This window comes from Triturus cristatus, chromosome 5_2 (genome assembly GCF_964204655.1).
Source record: "Triturus cristatus chromosome 5_2, aTriCri1.1, whole genome shotgun sequence".
Classification (NCBI taxonomy): Eukaryota; Metazoa; Chordata; class Amphibia; order Caudata; family Salamandridae; genus Triturus; species Triturus cristatus.
In genome coordinates this window covers 253,939,133-253,957,346 of record NC_140588.1, presented here as the reverse complement: position 1 = coordinate 253,957,346, position 18,214 = coordinate 253,939,133, and the positions used below count along the sequence as shown (strand labels likewise).

Below are 18,214 nucleotides of genomic sequence, written 5' to 3'. Positions count from 1 at the left end.
TGTAGGGACGCCATTTTCTCTATGTAGGCTGCATGCAGCCCAGATAGAGAAAATGTAGATTGCCCGTAACTTGTTTGATCGGCCCCAGAGGGCCAACCAAACAGTCAGGGCCCACAACAGTGGGCAAGCCACTCCTCCCCATCCCGCCCACCTGCCCGTCCCCAACCAGGCATACCCTGCCTTCTGCTTTAAAATACCATTTTATGTTTCTGCATAAGCAAAGCAGTGGGCCGACGCTCCTCCGCCCTAATGGAGGAGCCGCCTCTGCTACCACTGCCCAAAATGAATAGAAATGTACCTTGAAGTAGCTGTCCCTAAACAGTTTGCTGCTCTAGAGTGGCTAGAATACCATGAAAAGAAGGATGTTAAATCAACTGGTTGCCTTCTTTCCTACCAGTAGGTGCACACCTAATGAATGGGCACATACTCTCTATGGCTTTTCAAGCGTGCCATGGTTTCTGCCTGTAATCGGGCATTAATATGTAGTAAAGTGATGTGCAAAAACAACTGACAGGAGTAGGTCAGCCTCGCAATGTCCGCCATTAATTTAATTTGAAGCAATCTATACTGCGCGGCGTAGCCTTGAGCAAAGCTTCTTGGAGAAGTGGTAAGAGCACCGTGGACAGTTTTCTGCAACGCTCTTATGCCCTGCCTTCACTATTGTCTTCGCGTTGGGAGAAGTACGAAGGGATCACTGTCTGAAGAACTGGAATATGGTTGAGGTAAACTCACGCGTGTAATGGCTACAGCTGGTAGCTTTTCTAGAACCTTGCTTTCTCGCACCTTTGTCCAGAAAAGATGGATTTAAAAATAAACAATGTATTAACTGTGTGCGTGCATGCACCTGTGTGTGTGCGTGGTGCGTGTGTTTGTGTATGTAAGGGCGTAGCTGGCATTGGTGCAGCAGGTGGCGTTTGCCCCGGGGCCCAGAGCCCTGAGGTGCCCACTGAGACATTACAATGCTGAATTTACCACCACGACCATCAGGAGTGAAAGGGGCCATTTCCATGCTTGCCCCAGGCCCAATGGAATCCCTGCTACCTATGTGGGTGCGTCTGTGCATGTTTCAGGCAAATTGTCAGTCTTTTGAGTGTTGATACAAAAAAGTCGGTATCTGGAAAGAAGACTTCAAACAGGAAATCATTCTACCGATTCACCTTACATAGTTCCTATGATTGAAATGCCCCAAGCTAAAAAAAAAAGAAAAACACGAATTGTGAGTGACGTGCCGCTGGAATTGCCGCGCGCTCAGTAGTAAAACACGCTAGACCCCGCTTCTGATGATATGCAAGTTGTCTATCTCTCCAGTGTGCAGTTTTAGCCGTGGTCACTGAAAGTGAATTGAACGGTCTGATTATCTAATACTTCAAACGCCCAGATTCGCTCAATTTCAGAGAATCCCCGAGCAGCGCCCTCTCCTCGGCGCCCTCCCCCTGCATTCACTTGCAAATCGCAGTGTGTGTGTGTGCGTCTGCCGGAGCTTTCACTCTCCCTCCAGCTCTCCTCTCCTCAGCAGCGACGCTCCATCAGCAGCCGCATCTCTCGGGCTGAGGGACGTGCTCCTATTAATCGGGAGCGTTGAATGGAAACCAATCACACACTGAGAGCCCCCTTGGCTTTTGCCTGCCTGCCCGCCAGTGTTAAAAGTGATGTGGGACCTGAACGCTTCAGTCAGAGGCAAGTAGACCCGGCAGTCGGGGGAGTCGGCTCGAGGAAAGAGTGCGGGGAGTAGCAGGCGCCGGCCAGCGTGTCGCGGCACCCAGCCAATGCACTAGTTACTGCGTCGCATTTAGCGGACGGTAAGTGGTGTGTTTCCGTGCACGTTACTCCAAGCAGAAATCTTAAAATAGAAGCTTCCCTGATGATGGCAGTGGCTGGCGACTACTTTTCTTTCTCATTAGAGGTAGTAAAGGTGAGGGATGGCGTGGCTCGTCAGCACTATGTCTTGGTTAATTTGTTAACGCCCGGTTGGTTGTCTGGTTGAAAATGGAAAACGTGTAACTCTTATTCGCATGTTCTCACCGTGCTTGGGTTTGGCTCTCAGGTAGAACTCGCAGGCTCGATATAACATCTCATGAAGTGTGTGTGTGACAGGGACCCGGGTAGCCTCGAGCTTCGGGTGATTGAGGGATTGTTCCTGACTGCAGTATTTTATGTGTGTATTCGTTTTTAACATGTATCGAGCAATCTCCCCCCCCCACGCACCCTCTTGCATGTGAGTTGTATGCAGTCACAGGTTAGATGAAGGGGGTAAGCTGTACTCATGGGAGAGACAAGGTATCATTTTTTATTGCTTCATTTATAAAATTTACTGCAGGTGCAGCCCATGCAATTAAAAAAGGCAAATAAATTAGATTGGCTGCGACTGCCAGACGAGTGTAAAACATAGATATGTATTTCAGGGGGCATGGTGATGCTCTCCTGGGGGAGTGGGTGGGGTCAAAGACTTCTTGGCATGTTCAGAACAGGTCACATGCCATTTAACACTATCTGGGTGGTTGTTCGTTTTTCCTGTCGTTGCTGGCAACAACCTGAAGCAATTGCTGTATTGTGAATTTGATCTTTCAAAGTTTGTATAGCTCTAAAATCCTAGTTAGGGACGTCAAGGCACTACACTCTATAAACAACCTGAATGAGTTGAGTTTTCACCATTTTCCTGCATGTGACCTGTTGGTCGACTTAAGTGATCGACTAACCCATTTCAACACCCCATTAATCTACAACAACCAATCATTTACTGCCTAGAACTGCCACTAGCCACTTTTTTCTACAAATGAGAAATTATGTCATTAACTCTTCGACCAATACATTTAGGCATTGCTAGCCATATACAGTTTTCAGCTTCCAATTTTCATAGCCGGCCACAAAGTCAACTGCGGCGCTACATTTAGAGACTTGAGTCAAAGCGAGCAGATTTGACTGCGTAAAGTACAGTGGAGACTCGCTTGCGGGAAGAGCAGGCAGATCAATCCCCACTGCCTCTTTATGTTCTTCAAAGCGAGTCAGATGAAAATGAAATGCCGCAGAAAAAGAACCCTACTTGAAATTGACATGCCGCCTTCAAAGTCAACTGCAAAATGCAATTACTTGGTAAACATTTTTTTTACCCTTTACAATCGAAACTTGAATTGATGTAATTTCATATTTCTTGACCCATAAAAGTTTCAAGCGAAGAGTAATGAATGCCATTTGTAAGGAAATCAATACTTATGGAAATTGCAATGTACTCTGCATAGCAATTTGTCCTCATGAAGACCACTTGGAATAATATGTAGCCGTAAGAGATGGGATATTGGTTTGGACAAGCCCTTTTTGCTTTGTGTGTGTTCTGAGCTTCCTTGCTGCCATCCCCACTCTTTCGAAGACCAGCGTTGAGCGAGATTAACATTCTTTCTTTACTGGGATCATCAAAATGCACCAAAATTCTGAAGACATGCATTCAAATTCTGATCATTTTTTGCTTTTCTTTGATTTCAGTGGCTCAATGACAAGACATAGACGTTTCCTCATAGATTTAACTTTATGGTACTTTGTGCATTAATGGATTTGTTTATGATTGGAGGTTTTCATGAGCAGGAATGCTTCAGTGATCACCACAGATCTTTTCCTTAAATGTCACGGCTGAGCTTGTGAGGCGGGCGACACATATGAACGTGTAAGGTGTAAAATGTCATACATGGTGCTATGCATAATCTTCAGTAACATAAGTAGAACTGTACATAAGACTCTATACTGCTCCAAATCAGGGTGGAGTAAAGAGGTCTTAAGACCCAAACTGATGTCATGTTTCAGCAAGCTACTCTTAGGAAACCTTGGGGGCAAGAAAAGGGACATTTGGTGAAAGATGACGTATGGAAACCGATGCTGAAAGACAGAGAACAGGGCACAAATACTTATGATCAAATACAGATACATTTGATTTATTAGGAGCAATCAGGAAAGTTGTATAGGTAATACTGTGAAAAGAGTTTAAAAAATGGAGATTGAAGTTAAGTGGAAGAGAGAGCTAGAGGGAGAGAAAGGGAGGAACGATGGAGAAAAAGAGAACATGAGGGAGATAGAAGGGAGAGATTGCAAAAGAAGTATAGTGGGAAGGGGAAAAAATAAAGAGAGGCAGAGAGGGAAAGGGATAGGAGGGGGAGTGAATAGGAGAAAGGAAAATAAAGACACACATGAGAGAGCTGGGGCAAAAGATATTGATATTGAGAGAATGAGTACTTGAGAGAGAATGTGTGTGTTGAAGAGAAACAGAAAAAGAGAGAGAGAGGTTGAGAGCGAGAGACAGAGACTAAAAGAGAGATGGAGGGGCTGTGAAATAGAGGGGAGGAGAGCGAATGAGACAAAACACTCAGAAATGGAGTGAGAGAGAAATAGGTGATGAGAGACAGAATGAGAGAGTGAGGGAGAGAAAGGAAAGCAAGAGAGAGTGAGAGAAAAAGTGTGTGTCTGTGAAAGAGAGGGAGAGAATGACCAGGAATAAAAAGAAACAAGAGAAACATTGAAAAACGGGAGAGACAGAGTGAGAAGGGGATAACACACAAAAGAGAGAAAATTAGAAAGAAAACAATAGGCAAGAGTATGAGGGTAACAGAACAGGAGATAGTGCGCTGGAGAGATAAAGCAAGACAAGGGGAGAGAAACCGAGCAAAAGCATAGGAGACAACATGGGAAAACTCGAGCAAGTATAGAGGTCCAAGAGCAGAGGCATTGAGAGAAAATAGCAGAGAATAAAAAAAAAGGCTAAAAAGAGAGACATAAGAGAGACAGTGACAGAGAGAAGGAAAGAGATCAGCAGAAAGAAAGGAAGAACGAGAGTAAGGTGGGAGAGAGAAGACATTAATTCAGCTTTTATTTCTGCACGCCTTTTGAATCTCATTTGCTGCCTGGCATGCTGGAAGGGTGATTGTAAATCATTTCCCAGACTCAGTAATTTATCTTGAGCTAGGCAGATGTACAATGCAAGCCCATTCCATGTGGTGCGACCTTGTTATTCATACTGACCCATGCAATGTTGTCCAGAGAAGGTGCAAGCTCCTGACGTGACATACAGATTGTGTAGGATTGCAGTTCTGGCACTTTCATTGCAAGGTGGCGATTGCTGCTGATTCTCTGTGCCCATCCACTACAGCCACTCAGCAGCAGACCTGTAACACAGAGGGAAAAAAAGACGAGTACATTTCAGGTGAAGGGAGGCGGCGGGCAGGGTTGGCGTGAAGAAACTTCGATGCGTGACCTCGGTCCTAGTTCAACATCTTCACTGTAGAGGGGCGTTCATGGGATCAGACACCTCAGTTTGAGAGCCAATGCCCTGTTCCAAAGGCATCAAATGTCTCTACTGAAAGAGGGTGCTGATTTCAAAGGCAAAGATTTTCACGAAATATCCGAAAAAGGTCTCTTTCAAAACCCCTGCTCCCGCCATGCCAACCCCCCAACACCAAATTGAAGAACTAGATGGCTACACCCCTAAAATGTAAGATTTCAATGTAGTTACTTTTAGTATTGAATCGCTGCATTTTACACCGATGTCTTCAGATCTACAGCAAGAGTGGTGCATGGAAGTGATATTGCTGAGGTCAGCAGAGAAAATAATTGGCAATAGTATCTGTAGAAGGTGGAGAAATAAAAGAGAATAGGAGGTGTTTTATTCATGTTGCCCCTAGCCGGCCCACTCTCTGCTCCCAGGGAGCACCAGTTGAAAAGGAATCTTTGATATTGACTTCCTGTATTTTATCATAATCCCCTCACCCTAGGAAGTCTCAGAAAATTGAAGTGACTTCTGAGAGGATCACTCGCAGTGGCACCGCTCGCAGCGCAGCCGTCGAGAGACCCGCTGCATGCGGATGTCTTGACTGGGAGCTTCTGAAGACCATGGTGGGTATATCAGCACGTGTGGGTGACAGCGCCTCAGCGGGCGCCCCCTCATCCACATGAACCCAAGCTCGCCTTCAATGTTCTATTCCCACATTGTGCCGTCACAGCAGGAAGTCTCCATGTTTCTGATGATTTTATGTCTTTTTGTAGACTTGGAAGGATTTTCTATGTCCACACCACCACTAACAAGCTGCAAAATCTCCTTTCTATGTTGGATTGTTGGATTGTGCCACATATTGGAGGGCCTCTGTTTATAGTCATAGCTCATTATGGTCAAATATCAAAACAAGTAATGTGTTTCAGACATTCTGAAACTATTTCAATGTAAAGTCGTGGAAGCATTCTGCACCCGGACTTATGGCTATCCCACTAACCCTTATACGTTCTTTCAACATTATTTTCCCCTCTCAACTTAAAAAAAATGTCTGTTTGTATAAGGCCTTTTTTAAATTGTGTTGGTATCCCATAAATGATTTTAAATGTCCTGTATTTTCTTTAAAATCTGGTGCAGAGGAATAATATATTGGCTCAAAGTTGTTTGATAACGGATCTTGCCACAAAACGCCCAAGTTAGAAACTGATACAAAAAATGTTTTATTCATCCGCGAGGAAGCTCTGTACTTAAAATTTAGTTCATGTTACCACATCTTTCCCCAGATACCTCCACTGTTCATGCAGCATATTGATAATGTATTTTGCCTTTAGGTAAGCAAGTCATGATCAAACTCCATGTATTGTATTATTGTTGTTCATAAATGCAGATTACTTTAAATTGGGGCCAGGGCAGCCTACATCAAACAGGGTTCGGTTTCAATTGTTGTAATGTACACACATAGGGGGAAAATAAACACAAATTGACCCAGAAAATAGGTTTCATAAAAAAGGTGCAAAGCCACGCTGTTACAGCAGGACTTTTTGTGTCTCTGATTGTGCTCAGAGCTTTCCGTATCCAGGCACCTCCATAGTGCCTCTGATTGAGAATTAACGCCTTAAGGCACTTCTTATTTTGAAATGCTCCCCCTCGTAGGTTTTGGCAGAGGAAAATGTACTGTGACCTGGATTTTCCTACCACTGAGCTGGTTTGGTTTTGATACTTGAGGGAATCTGACCCGCCTCAAACTGCTAATAGCTTATACCACCGCCCCCTCCCGTATTTGACATTTCTGAACTTGGGTGTAGTGAATAAATTACAGTTTAACTTATTAATAATTAATGTTGTCTCTAAATACTGTACATTAAATGCAGTATAAGAAAACTGAACAAAAAAATGTTCATCTGTAGGTTAAATAGAGTAATTTGAGGCATAATTGCAGATGCCTGATTTAATTTTCGGGCTGAATAATGTGGAAACAGCAAGAGACCTCAGTGAATTCATTCCACTCGCGGAAGCCAGCGAGGGAAATTGCTCTGTATTCAGAGGCCTCCCATCTGCACCTGTGCTCCATGCTGGTAATTTGTCAAATGAATCGAGGCGATGCCTGGATAAGGATCGCATAATGCGGCCCATTAAGTATGTCAGGGCCAGGCCATTGGTCAGATTAAGCAACAGGAAGGGGTCCTTGAGATGTGCGCCTTGGATGCTCGCGCGCTAGGGCTGGGCGGGAGCATATGACCAGTTGTCGTCATCTATAAGAGACGGCGCGGACGCTCTGACGATATGGCTGAAATCAATAAATGACACGGTTCTAATTCCGGTAAATGTAGGCGTGTATGAATGCTTCAAAATGTTTCATTCTGAACATGGAAGAGAACTGAGTGTCCAGAGTGGTTAATAATAATGAGGGGGAAAAACGAATCCCTCTATAGGTGTACATTATATTGAGGTTCTGAAAGTTTTTTTTAACATCCCAAACTGAAAGTTTTTTTTAAAATCCAATCATAGTGTTTACATTTCTTCTAACTTTGCAAATCTTTGTATTTGATTCTATTTGAAGTGATATGATTTCTATAATTAAGCCTGTGCGTGAGTAAGATGTTTCTACGCATGTTCTCTTGAGTTGCTGGTTACATAAACTACATGGGGAAAGGGCAATGAAAAGCGAAGGGATGATGAGTGGAGCGCATGGGTGTACGCAAAACATACACGTCATTAATATGAGCTCACGTCACTAGCCTTAGCCGATACCTGAAGGCTCAAGGGTTGAAACTTTCGTCATCAGGGCTGGATCGGGGAACCAAAAGCAGCCCCTGCAAAAATGCTCAAACTATCCCGCCACCTTCATCTCCTTGAGAAATATCTCTCTTTTCATCCAATCATTCTCTCTCCTCTCTCTCTTTTACATCCCTGTTCGCTTTCTCTCTACCTTTCCTCCTCCCTCCCTCCATCCCTCCCTCCCTCGCTCCCTCCCTCCCTCCCTTCCTCCCTCCCTCTCTTTCTCTCTCTCTTGAAGCCTTCCCATGCCGCTGCAATTAATGGTGGCGAGTTGGCAAATTTGAGGAAGGTACAAGAAGTAACCAGGGATTTTCAAATTCTTAACTGGCCTGCAAGGGCTCCAGCCTACCAGGGAAATGCCCTGTGGAATAAAAGGCCTGTTCGGCCGTGTTCTTTGCAATGAGATGGGTTGTTAATTAGTTCTTGGCAAATTGGATGAAGGTTGATGTCCAGGTGGTGGACGTTCCTGTTTAGGGTGTCTTAACATGGTTATACATTTGCACCATACAAAGGCATACATGAGTGATGTGAATACCTAATCAGTTCCCTGATTAATAAAATAGTGTCCCTATTACAAGGCAGGTACATGTTGCAACAGATATGATTGTTTCAACCGAATACCAATTGATAGGAGTCAATGCCCTCAAGGTCTTTATCATCAGTGATGTTTGGAGCCTCTCTTTACATGCCATTTCGAATTGCACATATTGTATATTTGATATGGAGATGAAAGTGCAAGTTAGATCACAGAGTGAAAATGCTATCTGTCCTTGGACCGAATGTAAGCGTGTCCCTCTGACATATTCTGGGTTCATATTTTGAGTCGCTGAAGCTCTACAAGCCAGAAACAGTATCTAAGGCTGTAACTCTTCGGGGACTAGCATAACACCCCTGCACCCCAGACAACTGGGTTTTTCTGAGAAGGGGACAGACTACATTGCATACTAAGGGCCTGATTTAAAGTTTGGTTGATGGATTATTCCATCACGAATGTGACAGTTATCCAACCCGCCTTCATACAAGTGCATTATATACTACAGCACTGATACCCGTCCCCCAACTCTAAATCAGAACCTTAGACACTGATAGAGTTTGAGATCCCCAATGCCCATGCTGCCATGAGGTGCTATTTGGAGATAAGCCTGATGCTGGGTGGTTGGAGATGATGATGGTTGGCTCAGCCCAACCTGAAGCTGATCGTCTAAGTCACCCTTCCAACGATAAATGGCATACACAAGACCGGTAAGTGACCCTAGGTGAGGACCCCATCAGGGGGTCTGTATTACTATGAGCCCTGCACTCTGCTTTGTAAGGCCAGTGTTTAACCTGGCGAGAGACCCCCTTTGAGATGGCCATTCGCTATTGTGTGCCCCACACAGAAGGCACAAGGCTGGTGTATGAACCTGTGAGATTTAACCCCGTAAGTGGTCCATCACCATTGTGAACCCCTGTTCCCCTACAGGCATGAAGCCATGTTTGACCCGGCCAGTGGCACAATTTGTGTTGACCTGTCACAATCATGAACTCTGTAAGGCAACTAGATGCAAACCTGAGAGCTGATATCAACAGAACGATGACTACAACCTGTACAGAAAATGCAGTCTCCCTTGAATGACTGATCATCTGACTTAATTTCGCTTGCAGCTACCAGCTTGCAACTACCCTCTGCAACTTTGAACCCTCTGGTACTGTCTGACCAGCATGATTACAATAACACACATGGCTAGAGGCCTATTGGCATCACCATGCCTGCCTTCCATCACTGAAGGGCTGTGTGTTTCGCCTGCTTCTACAGGCCCCATGGAATCATTAACAACATGGAGACCCTGACATCACCCCGAGGACCCTGATCTTGCTCGACACTACAGACAGTAAGATATATATGAACTGGTGTAAGTGGAAAAAGCAGGCTGATCCCTTGGCTAGATGTTAGGTTAAATGCTTATACAATTTTAATCATCATCACAAGCTTTATTTCGACATAAAAGTCATAAAAGCTGCATAAAAACAGGGTTGGCATAGCCAATAGATTAAAAAGGTAAAAGATTATACAGTGTTGGGTATACACTTAATCGTCTCAAAAACTAGCTAAAAAGCAAACAGTAATTCGTCATTATGTATAAACACAAAGTAATACTCCCAATTTGTTCAACTAATTACCAATATTTAAAAACAATAAAGTGCTTGTGCATGACGATATAGCAGCAAAACTGTTGTAGCTTACAAATCCTGGGTGGAATCTACATGGTGGAGGTTAAATCTTCCCCGCAAGTGCCTTCCACCGTATCAGCCAGGCTTGACTCAAGAATTTTGCTACACAGCAAGATAAAAAGGGTCTGGAATCTGACCTAAGGATGAGGAGTGTAACATGGAAGTCCCATGTGCCAAGCTGCCGACAGAGTGGGGACAACCATTTTCTCTGTGGTGTTTTGTATGCCGGGCAAGCAAACAGTAGGTGACCTATGCTTTTCTCAGCAGCTGTGCAGCTGGGGCAATGTTTTCCATTGTTTGTAGACCATTTTGCTAATACTTCACCCACTGGGAGAGGGCCATACCTAAAATGCATATAGAGTGTTCTATCTCTAGGGACTTTAATTAAGTCAAGGTAAAGCTCATAATATCTACTGTGCTTGTGGGGATAACATTCAGCTGTCAGCCTACCCACATTGGATCCACTGTTCTCTAGTTGGTCCACCAATTCCCAGTACAGATGTTTGAGGTCCTCTCTCACTGGGGGTTTCTGGCTGGCCCAACAACCACGGAGCCCAATTGCAAATAGTATTTTCTTAAGTTCTCGTATCCAACCAATTTTCCCCCCAGTGTCAAGACTAATGATCTCAGTTAGAGACTCTGCATGGGGAGAAAGCTCAGGGGTCCTCCTAATGCGAGCCCAAAAGAGTAGGGGGCGTAGCCTAGCTATATCACTTTTTGATCGCCTGCCCATGTCCAATATTAGTGGCGTAAGGGGGATGTACATTGGTGCTGCTGCGAGATCTCTTAGGAATTTGTTTTCTGATCTACAAAGTTCATCTAGTTTGTCAAATCCCCAAAATTCAGCTCCGTAGAGGGCAGTACCAATCACCTTAGCATCGTATAGCTGGAGCGCTGGAGCTACCGGCCTACTGTGAGAAAGGCGATGTTCTTTTGCTATTGCTCCAGCCGTACACTTGTGAGCCATCATCATCTTATCTAGGTGGGGTCTCCATGACATTTTATCGGAGAATCTTACACCTAGGTAGTCAAAAGTGTCTACCTTTTCTAGTGGGGTCCCACCTAGCAAGGGACCGTTCCTACAGGTCCTATGGGGATTAAAGCCATGAATTTAGTTTTGTTGGCGTTTATAATCAAACCCCGGTTCTCACAAAAAAGATGAAATCTGTCAATTAGACATGGTAACCCCACAGGGGTCTTAGATATCAACAGCGTGTCGTCCGCAAACAACAAGGTTGGTATCTTTTCCCCCCCAGGGTCGGTGAGTCTGTTGGCTCCTCCAGAAGGAAATCTACTACTCCGTTCACGTATAGGGAGAACAGGGCTGGTGCAAGAACGCATCCCTGCCTTACTCCTCTATTGACAGGGATGCGCTCTGTAAGTTGGCCCTGATCTCCCCACCTAACCTGGGCAAAGTTCCCCTCCTGTGACCTGATTAGGAGATTGAGGACAAAGCGGGGTATGCCCATTTTGTCAAGGGTATCCCACTGCCTAGATCTAGGAACCAGGTCAAAGGCAGTCTTCAGGTCAATAAATGCTAGATAAAGGCTGCCTTTGCCTAGCACCACAATCTTCCAATATATTAAATGGAATCTAAAGACTTGATCTATTGTCCCAGTCTTTGTTCTAAAACCCGCCTGGAACTGCAAGAGAATGTCCCCATCCTCAGGCCATGTCTGGATCCTATGCAGAAGCATCCGGCAAAAGACCATCTGCAGAGCGTCAATCAGACTTATTGGTCTATAGTTGGCAGGGTTGTCCCTTGCTCCCTTCTTGTAGATGGGGACAATTTCAGCAGATTTCCACGACAATGGGATCGGTGCACCCTTGGCTATGGCATTTGATAACAGTAAGAAATAGAGTGACCACTGGCCACGATCGGCCAGAAATAAGTCACCAGGCAGGCCATCTGGGCCTGCAGCTTTCGCGGGGACTATTTTGTTTATAGATGCTTCTACCTCCAAGATTGTAAAGTGCTCATCCCCTGATAGGTGCCCAACTTGTCCTGCTGGTTCCCTCTCCTGGCTGGCCCCCTCAACAGAGTAGAGCCTTTTAAAGTGGTTAAACCAAACTTGATTAGTAATATGGCTCAGGGGTGGAGTGGGCCTAGCCTGCTGCCCCAAGTGACCAATTTCCCAAAAAGATTGTTATCTTTGGAGGAGCATGCATCTATCAATTTTACCCATTGTGCTTCATCCCAAGCTGCCTTTGCCTCTGTTTGGACCGCTTTATAGGACTTTCTGGCAATTTTTACTCCTGTTTTGTTTCTTCCCTTCATTGCTTTGATTAAAGCCGACCTGTTTTCCCTGCAATCTTTGTTAAACCATGAGTATGGGTCCTTGGTGGATTCGCGGGATTTTCCCTTTTGGGTGGGAATCAAAAAATATGCATTGACTTGGGTGATTGTGCGCTTGTGGACCCTAAGTGCCTCCAGTGGTCCCAATGCACTTGGTGTCGCTGCTTCCAACTCTGTCTTGTCAGTTGCTAGTGCCTGTCTAAGGCCGGCAATCTTAGCCTCACTAAGCGCAATCCTTTTCCACTTCAAGGTCCTTTTACAATTTGATGGGACTACGTCTCTGGTGGCTGCCTGTAATTCAGTGCTCTGCTGATGGCAATTTGCTTCACAAAGAGGTTTCAAGGTTAGGCACAGGGGATTGTGATCACTGTCTGTAGTTGAGCCCACAATCATATCAATCAGTTGCCCCCATATTCTAATATCAAGAAGGATGTAATTGATCCGAGATGGGCAACCAACCCTATCGTAGGTATTCGCCCCTTGCTTATCGGATGGCCATCTACCATTAGTTGCTCTTAGGCCGAACTCCATAGAAATAGAGTTCAACTGGAGAGCCTGTTGGTTCCATCTTTTGATCGGGGGAAGGTCTAGTTGGGGTACTACCCACCTACTATCTTGGGGTTCGATTTCCATCAATTCTTCTGTAGCTAGTGGTTCATAAGTGCAGTTAAAATCACCTGCAATTATTATTCTTGAGTGGGGTGGGCAATTATCCAAACATACCTCCAGTGCAGAGATAATGTTCGAGGGCCTGCCGCACTTTGTACCTCTGGCATAAACATTAAAAAGCTCGATTTGGCTGTCACCCCTGGGGCCTCTGATGCTCAGCCACAGAATATCTGGGCATACGCTTGCTGGGGAAGTATTTCGACAGTCAAGGGCAATGCTCGTCCAAACGATCAAACCACCCGAAGGGCACCCTTTCCCGGCAGGAGGTAATGCAGGGACAAAATGGCAAGTATTGGCAGGTTTATATAGGCGAACCAGACACCACGTCTCCTGAAAGATGCAGATGTCAAACTTCTCTCTAAAGTCATTCCAGTGAGGGAGTGAAAGTTTACTATTCAATCCCTTCACATTCCAAGATACAATCTTGAGCTGTGGATTTGGTGTAAATGCTATGCTTTGTGGGAGAATGAGAGTGTTGTCTTGTAGTGAGACTAAAGGTGGTGAGACTGTATTCGGATTTGAGATTATGGCGAATGCTTCTTCTTGGTAGCTTACTGCCCCACTAGTGCCTGCTGGACAATAAGAACTTTGTATAGGATGGTTTGGACAACTAGGGGGGATCAGATGACATGGATCTTGTAGTCAATCATTGGAATCCAAGGAGGAGGTACCTGCTAGGTGTATTAATGCCTGGATATGTTGTGTTCTGCCCGGCTTGTGCAAAGGTTGGTGTCTGAATTGGAAGGATGATCCATTCGGGGGGCAAGTGCGGAACTCCAGAGCAAGGAGATTCCCCGCAATCTCAGGGTCCCTTAAGGTGATCTTGATGTCATCTAGTTGGGTCAAGGGAACGGAGCACCTCCGTGCCCTAAGGATGTCATCTCTAATCACTGATTGACAACCCCTCGTGTGGCGGATTCAATGGATCACTTTGTTGATTAGGGATTCTTTGCTCTCAAAGATGTTTTTGATTCTAGTATTTGTTCTTAGGACATTAGTCATATATATTTTATTAGATTGAGGTCCGTTATTATCAAATATACTAGTTGAGGGAGTCAATCGGTCTCTACTTCTAGACGCAGTTTGTTGGGTGGATGGTTGGGCCTGTCGCGGTTGGGTGGCAGGTTTTACTGCGGGGACTGGTTAAGTGGGCGGGGCTGCTAGCCTCTTTAGCCTATCTTGTATAGGATTGTCATGCCTGTTTATACTCAAGTTTTGGGGCTTGTTGTTAGGGGCATGGTTGCGAATCAGTGTGGCAGGGTTGACTAGTCGCTGAGCATTGGGATCATGGGGAGGATTTTTAGTGTCAGAAGTTGGTGGAACTAATTGCTTGAAGCTGCTATTTGTTGAATGTGCGCAGTGGTTTGGTGCAAGAGTAGCACTTTCGTGGCAGGTCGCAATGTTCCTTGCTACATTTGTAACCAAACTTGTGAGATCCTCTATCATCCTTTTCAGTGAATCGATCTCTATTCTTAATGTATTTATTGCAAGAGCTGTGTCCATGGGCTCGCATTGGTTTGCTATACTACACATCTCAGTGGCATCGGTCAGGCTATAGGGCCGCGGTCCGGGGGAGTTTACGCTACGATCACTCTCGTTTGCCAAGAGGGGTAAAAATCTATTTGAGCAGGGAATGGTGTATTGTTGGTCATGAGCATCTTGGGGTACATTAGTGCTGGTGTTGACAATAATAATTAATTTGGAAAAGAAACGGGGCCCCTGCTAAACTGAAGGGACACCTTCCTGCACAAAAACAATGCCTAAAGGCATTTTCTGTTTTCTATGTGTGCCGCATAATGCATCGCATATGGAAAAAGGTAATGATGAGGAGGGATAAAGATATTTCTGCTTGTTACACCTCACTTGAAGATGTAGCATTTTGATAAATTCCCAGGTTTGCAAGTCTTTAGGTGGATGCATGGGTACACCCATGCTCCACCCATGGAACACCTCCCAAGTTGAAATGTAACATAACGAAGCGCAATCAGCTGCTTTGCGTTACATTTCTTCACAAATCTACGAAAGGCCACACAAGTCAGGCCTAGCGTGGCTTTGTAAATATGACTGAAGCCTTTGCGTTCTTCTTGCGTCATCTTGCATGACGCAAGGACACCGCAGAGGCTTCATAAATACAGGTCCAAATCTCCAAGAGTAAGGCTTAACTATTTGACTCTGCTTTAGAAGGAAGTCTTTGACATTTCCTTGAGTTTGGAGTAGTCTCTATAGTTACCATGTACAAGGAAAGGAGCAATAGCTTTACCAAGGATTGAATAAATGCCCTTGAGTTGGGCAGACCTCGAACTGACATTAAAGGACCCAAGAAAGAGGTTAAAATGTTACAAAAGTAAAAGCTATGTAAAGCATTGAAGACACACCTCTTTAGCAAATACTTCATCACAATGCAGTAACAATCCAATAACCAGCTACTTCTCCTAACACTTGTTGACTATGTATTTGCTTTTGACATTGCAGAGCAAGATGCTGCTTTTTGGCTAGGTTTGTGCTATTTATATACTACCTACACGCATATACACATACTTACATACATACATACATCCATAGTAATAGCACTTATATTGTCTGTGAGAGTAGCAGAGAGAGAGAGAGAGCAAGATAGAAATATTGTGTGAATACCATCATATTCCCATTCATCAACTTCCTGAAGTATACTTTTGTTAAATAATTTCTATAACCTTGAATATCAACTGGGATAAGTTCAAAAGCAATACAAGGAGAATTCCTTTATCTCTTTGGAGGTTAGTTGAGCCACATTTCAACAAATATATGTAAATGGCAAACATGATCAATGTGTGAAAAATCTGTTAAGTAAATTAAATGAAAGGAATTCATATTTCTATACTCAAAGTGTTAGTGGAAGATCACATGTATTGAAAGCTGAGAATGCATTGAGGGATCGTCACAATTCAGGTTTCATGGTTTGTTCATAGTTTATTTATAGTCACTCTGTCCCTAGTGGTATACTGTGACCCACCTTCTAGACAGCGGTTTGATTCAGCTTTGTAGATCCCCATCAGGTCCACAGAAAATGAAATAAAGAAGGAACAAATATGGTCAAGATGGAGAACGACCTTTACAACGCGGTCGGTACACCGCAATAGCTTTACAACGCAGTCATTACAATGCAAATCGTTACAACGACTTGCGCTGGATAGCGCTCTACACTAAGGAATAGTATGATTTACTATTCCAACACCTTCCTTACTGTTCCACACACTGAGTTCGAATAGTAAATCATACTATTCCTAAGTCCAGCTCCTCTAGCGTAAGTCGTTGTAACGACTTGCGTTGTAGCAAACGCGATGTAAACTACCGTGTTGTTTATCTATACGATGTAACATCATACATTCGGTCAAGATTACTTTTACAGTGGGTCTGCAATTGGTTCTTTACTTCAACAGTACAAGGTCCATCAAAGATGTCAGTAATGAGTTCCTCAATCTAGTACAGCCACGCCCTTTCTTTCAGCAATACTAATTAGACAACCCTGAATGGATTCAGGCCTTCGATTTGTGTGAAATATTATTATTTGCCTCTTGCCGGTACTTATCACTTAGAAGTCTGAAAAACAACAGAAACTTTTTTAAAGTTCTATAAAGATTCTTCCAAAAGGACTCATTAAAGTGACAAATAAATAATAATCCTCACATTCTTTTAGAAGTAAATACTGGCTCGGAATAGGCTACAAAAGAGCTGACCCTGATTGTGATCTTCATTTTAGGAACTAATGGTAGATTACTTTTCCATATAACTCTGAAATGTGACAGTGACCTTCTGATAAACCAATGGTAAAAGTCCTGCTGTTTCAAATACCTGAATTCAATACTCTACATTTGTTCATAAAACTCTCTGAAACTGTCTATCTCCGTACTTGCTCCGGCAACATCCATTGTGCTTGGCTGTTGTTTGGCATTTGTTTGTCAGTTTTTTTTCTACTTTTATGGTGATTGTTCCCACCTGACACGTGTGAATTGCAGGCCTGTAGCTGGTTTTCACAGATTTTTGTATCGCGAATGGCCTCATCGCAGGGTTTTTTGCGTTCGCGTTTCGCATTTTTGCAGCGTGGCGTTGATTTTATCACAGACCGTTGACGTGTTGTCTGGTGACTATCGCATGGTACCGCCGTGTTGTGAATGCCTGGTTAACACGGCGTGAAATTCCCGCGATAGACTGTGAAGTTGGGAGTTGCGTTAAGTAACCTTTTCGGTGATTATCACATGTTCTTGATAATATGCCCCATAGTTGAGTATGTCTACAAGAAGGCTGTGATGATGAGACAGAGGAGGAAAGGCAATCTTCAACCTGGGCATATAATTATAGTATAAAATAACATAAATACAAAAAAGTTTGCAAATATTATTGTTCAAAGTCTATATATTCGAGTTACATTGGTCATAATATTTCTGTTGGTGGCCCTGGAGGCTGAGGTGAGCATGTGGGTTACCTTTCCATATAATTATTATGCATAATACACCAGTTACATTTTAAAATTTTGTTTTATACATTTATAAAATATATATAATAATTTATCTGTGTGTGTGTGTGTGTGTGTGTGTGCATTCACTGAAAATACCAAAGGTTACAGGGACGTTCTAAATAGGAAATAGAATTAAAAACACCTTAGAAAATTACTGAAAAATATTACCGGGATGTTATAATTAGGCTCAGATTTCACTGTCACAAAACCAGTGCATTTCAGCAGTTATAGTTACCTGAGATAACTATAACTCATGCCGCCACAATGCACTGCTTATTACCTCACATATTACATCACTCATGACATGGTCATTTACCTCACAAATGTCATCACTGATGACATCTCAAATGACATCACTGATTACATCATCCACATAACAACACACACACACACTCTTACCGCTATACAACCTCCCTTGTACCCACTCACACACCCACACAACACCCTCATATACCCATTCACAGACTCATACAAGTACCCATACAATCACTCTCATTCATAGAGTCACTCACACAATCAT

At 43.8% G+C, this 18,214-nt stretch overlaps 1 protein-coding gene across 1 annotated transcript in view; it reads left to right on the top strand.

Moving 5' to 3' along the window:
• The first annotated feature begins 1,504 nt into the window (after positions 1-1,504).
• Positions 1,505-18,214, top strand: part of LOC146822848 (cadherin-9-like) — an 860,888-nt gene continuing 844,178 nt past the window's right edge. The window contains exon 1 of the mRNA XM_085607025.1: positions 1,505-1,799. The gene's annotated coding sequence lies outside the window, so the exon portion shown is untranslated. The remainder of the gene's footprint in view (positions 1,800-18,214) is intronic.